Source organism: Schistocerca serialis, chromosome 1 (genome assembly GCF_023864345.2).
Source record: "Schistocerca serialis cubense isolate TAMUIC-IGC-003099 chromosome 1, iqSchSeri2.2, whole genome shotgun sequence".
Lineage (NCBI taxonomy): Eukaryota > Metazoa > Arthropoda > Insecta > Orthoptera > Acrididae > Schistocerca > Schistocerca serialis.
In genome coordinates this window covers 202,797,558-202,802,782 of record NC_064638.1, presented here as the reverse complement: position 1 = coordinate 202,802,782, position 5,225 = coordinate 202,797,558, and positions in this window count along the sequence as shown.

The following is a 5,225-nucleotide window of genomic DNA, read 5'->3' as shown; positions in this document are numbered from 1 at the left end:
TTCAGCTGCTCTTCCAGGTCCTTTGCTGTCTCTGGGTATGAAAACTCTGCTAGCTTTCAGGATTAATTGTGTAGCTGGCACAATCATCAATGTTTCAGTCAGTCATCTCTGAGAATAAACTTGGGCAGTTCTCCTGTATCTTCCTCTCTACAGGAACATTCTTTGAGTTCACCACTTATGCTTTTGCTATGCTACCTTCAGTTTCAAGTCTTGTGTCATCTTTTAGTGTCAGGGCGCTAACTTTGGTGCCACCAAGATCATTTTAGTATGTTGTGAAAGGTCTTTCAGTTATATTCTGCTGTGGTAGTTAAAAAATCACATTCGTACTTAAAGCATTATTATATACTATAGTCACCATTTACCATCTTTTTCTTTTCTTTTTTTTTACAGTGTTCACGTATTAAGCACTAACTACCTTATTGGTACTACACAGAAAAGTTTTTACTGTCTGTAAGGTCAAAGAAATATTTGTTATATGGAAGTGTGCTACACTGTGAAAGCAGAAATGTTTGCAAGGACCTAAGTGATTCTTGCATCAAACCAGTCATTGGACTGAAGACCACAGCAAACAGGATTCTTACTCATACGTACTAATACATTTACTCCCTATTGATATTTTGGTTAATAACAAAAGTAAATTTAGAATGAATTGTGAAATGTGCAGCATGGAAATGGCCAATACAAGAATAAAAATGATTTTCATATAGACAGTAAATTCCTATTTAGATCTGGCATGTATTGGTCCAAAAATCTACCGCCAGTTGCCAGTAGGTATCAGCTAGTAAATTAGAAATACCCAAATATTGAAAAACAAAGTAAGAAAGTACATTACTTAAAATTAAAAGGAAGGTCAACATTGGCTGTAATATTGATGTTTTATTGATAGCAAAATCGATTTTCAATCACATAGTGATCATCTTCAGTGCTGTGGTGTACAAATTAAACTCAGACACTGGTATCAAGTTATCAGTAACCAAAACTGAGAAGTGATCACAATAACTGAACTCCATGGAGTTGCCAATCAATAAGTACATTACTAGCTATTTTTCTACAATTTATTATAATATTTGGACTTAAGATGTTTATATTAAACAGGTTTTGACTTTGTTCATACATAAATAGCTTATAGTGTTTTGTGTAAGTTACATAAATTTTTTGTTTAAAATATTAGCAGTGAGTAATCTGAGAGGAAGAGTCATTGACTCTCAAATTTAAAAAAAATATATATAGCTACTTTTCTCCTACTATACATATGCTCAGACAGAAGTAATCACCACATTTATATGTGTGAGTAGATTAGCAGTAGATATTAGTGTTAGTATACTTTGCAGTTGCACCCTAGTGTTAATATGTAACAGGTCTCATTTTTCTCATTCTTAAAGACTCTCCTTTAAAATAAAATGCGAAACAGTTAGATTTGCTCTACCTGTGCCTCAGCTCTTACCAGAAACCAATAGTGATAAATGTGAGAGCGTGAAATGTGCCGAAAACGAATTTTGTAAACTATGCAGTGGAAAAAAAAAAAAAAAAAAAAAAAAAAAAAAAAAAAAAAAAAAAAAAAAAAAAAAACGGTAAGAAATACGATCCTCAAACCGTCGAAAAAAAGGTACAACGTACTCTTATTAACAGACAGCCATGGCAGAAATTTTGCAAGTGTTTTACAGGACAATTACAAAGATATCCAACAATAGGAATAGTGAAACCAGGTGCAAGCACGAAATCTGTTACTGATATCGACCTGCTGGGAAACAAGAAATAAGAGAATGAATACGTAGTGTGTATAGCTGGTGCCAATGACATCGCAAGAAATGAAGAACGAAGTTGCCTAGCAAGCCTGGAACACTTCCTAGAAGCAAATAAATCACGAAACACCATTATTACAATGCTGCCTCACAGGTATGATGTCATGTACAATTCATGTGCGAATAAGTCGATTCGAAAAACAAACATTTTAAAATGAAACAAACGTGTGCTTGTTTTGGCAAATGTAGAATATTAGATATAGGCAAACTGAAAAGAAACCTGCATACCAGACATGGTATGCACGTAAATTTTGAAGGCAAAAAATTCTTGTGTGACAAAATATGGGAAATTATCAAAGTAAAAGATGATTTAAACAGAATTCTCAGTCACAAAAAGTAGACAATGATGTTTTTTAGAGGAAAGCATAATAAATTAACCCTTGCATATCAGAATGTCCAGTATGTAACTAATAAAACAGAGCAGCTGGGTGTTTACCTAAATGAAACTAAGCCACACCTCTTCCTAGGGAGTGAATTGGGATGCGAGCAAGAGGAAGCATGTGGTTACAGGCTAAAAAATTACAAACTGATAAACTAGTACTGCAGAAAGACACACAAAAGTGGTGGGGTAGGCATTTATAGTAGAAATGATGTAAATTGTGAAAAAGTTAAATGGATAGATGATCTCAGTACTGAAATGGTATTTGAGGTTGCAGCAGTAAACCTGAAGTATGGAAACAACAGCCTTATTATAGCAGCACTGTATAGGTCACCTGGAAGTAACACAGAAGAGTTTCTAAATTGCCTAGAGGACTTGTTGGAGGGGACAGCAGTGCATAAAAAACACTTGTTGCTTGTTGGAGACATCAACATAGACTCATTAAATAATAGTGTTAACTATTTGCGCTATAGGGGATGTATTACAGTGTTATAACTTTAAACAAATGAACTCAGAACCTACAAGAGTCACTGTAAATACGAAGACGTGTATTGACCATGTTCTCACAAATGTAAGAGAAGAGAAAGTAAATGTAAACATCTTAGAAAACTACATTTGTGATCACAGAGCCCTTACTATGGAAATTGGTATAGGGAACATAGATGTAACTGAAAGTGATACAGTTTATATAAAAGAAAATTTAATTATTCTAAATTGACTAACCTAAAAGCACAGAAATATACCTCTGAAATAAGGAACTCTGCCTGGAAAATAATGCATGAAGAAAGTGTGAAAAATAATTCCTGTGAACACACCAACATATCATTAAAAGAAAATGGTGAAGAAATAAATGACCCAAAAGAAGTGTGTGAGAAATTTATACAAAAGTTCAGTACAGTTGGTACAAATGAAGTTCATGTCAAGCCACAAAATTTTAGTCTTGGAAAATCTAGCCTGTCCTTTTATATCCGCGGCATTACTGAGAGGGACGTCCTAGCAATTATATCAGCACTTCGACCAAAATTGTCTTGTGGCTGGGATGACATTTCACCTAAACTGCTAAAGGAATGCAGGGATGAATTAGTGAAACCCCTGACTCACTTGATAAATACATCCCTCAGAAATGGAGTATTCCTTGACCTTTTGAAAATTACTGAAATTATACCAGTGCATAAAAAGGGATTAAAAACTGACACTAAAAACTACGGGCCAATAGCATTAACCTCAGAACTAGGCAAATTGTTAGAGTAATACTAAATCAAGTTGAATCATATTTCACCAAACACAATTTGTTAAACAACCTACAACATGGATTTAGAAAAGGGAGATCTTCTACAACAGCAGTAGCATCTTTTATACATGAAATATTAAGTAAGCAGCTGGACAAAAGTGACAAGGTAATAGGCACTTTCCTAGATATGAGTAAAGCCTTTGATACTGTGAATCATACCATTCTTCTGTGTAAGGTAGAAGAGTATGGGTTAAGAGACTAGCCTCGAAACTACTTACCTCCTATTTGATAGACAGCAAACAGTGTGTAAAGCTAACTTATCAAAATAATGAGCAGCTCCTAACAACCAGATCAAACTTCAGGACACTTCAATGTGGTGTGCCTCAAGGAAGCATACTAGGGCCTTTTCTGTTCCTTGTGTATGTAAATAACTTATTTGAACCCCAAAATTGCATGGTTGTAAGCTATGCCGATGACATATCCTTCATCAGCTGTGGCAGTGATATGTAGTCTGCAGCTAACAGTACCGAAATCAGTTTCAATACTCTGTCCGCACACGTTACAGCAAACAAGCCTCTTGTAAATAAAGACAAAACGGTAATAATGAAGTTTATCCACAGTTATAATGCTGCCATAACTGATACTGTATTTACATCTCCATTGGGTCTTGCATATGCAAATTCACATACATTTTTGGGCATCATTGTTGATGAACGCTTATCATGGAAAGAACATGCAGATAATATTTGCAAGAAAATCGGTAGAAATGTGTATCTACTGAAACGGGTCTCAGCCTTCTTGGACCACGATACTTTAAGGGAAAAATATCTTGGGTTAATTCATCTGCACCTTCAGTATGGTATTGAGATATGGGGTGGGGCATCAGCAGTTCATATAGATAGACTTTTTAGATTACAAAAAAGGCAGTAAGAATGGTAGCCAAGGTAAAGAAGAGAGAGCCTTGTAGAGACATCTTTAGAATATATAAAATTTTTATGGTGTACTCCATGTATATACTGCAGACAGTCATGTCTGTGAAACAAAATCCTGAATTTAATATGAGAAACAGTAATATACACAACTATGATACACGGGGAAGGGAAAATTGTCATATAATTGTGACCAATAAAAAGGCAACGTACCACAGCCCACACAGAATGGGAGCAATTTTCTACACGGCACTACCCTGTGAACTCAAGAAAGTAAATCTAAATATGCTAAAGAGTAGACTGAAGCAATTATTAATAGAGAAGTGTTGTTACTCTATAGAGGACTTGGAAAACAGTGTATACAGACAATGTCTCCAATTTATCATTGGTATGAAAGAATATAATTATACACTGTATTATGTGTACTGTACTATTATAAATATAAGGTAAATTGTGTTACACTATAGAGGAATCTACTTGTAGTGCTCTTTTGAAAAATAATGTGCACAGACATGTGTCTGATCCATATGTTATTATGAAAGAATGTAAATATTTTACTGTATATGTGTAATGTAATCTAAACTTTCCTGACAATGTCCGAAAACTTTTTTGTTATATGGACAGAAAATAAATAAATAAATAAAAATTTTACTAACTGTGTGAAAATGTTTGTCCACAATGAAAAAAACATCATATGGTTGTGTGTGTAAAGAGAGAGAGGGTAAGAGTATAACTTTAGGACTTACACTTTGTAAATGTTTAATTAAAGTGCTAGTTCCCAAATTCTGACAGCAAAATAATTAAAAGCATTCATTCATTTATTCATCATGTTATGTAGGTCTATAATAGAACATTATGAAAGACAATTCACAACCACATAAGAT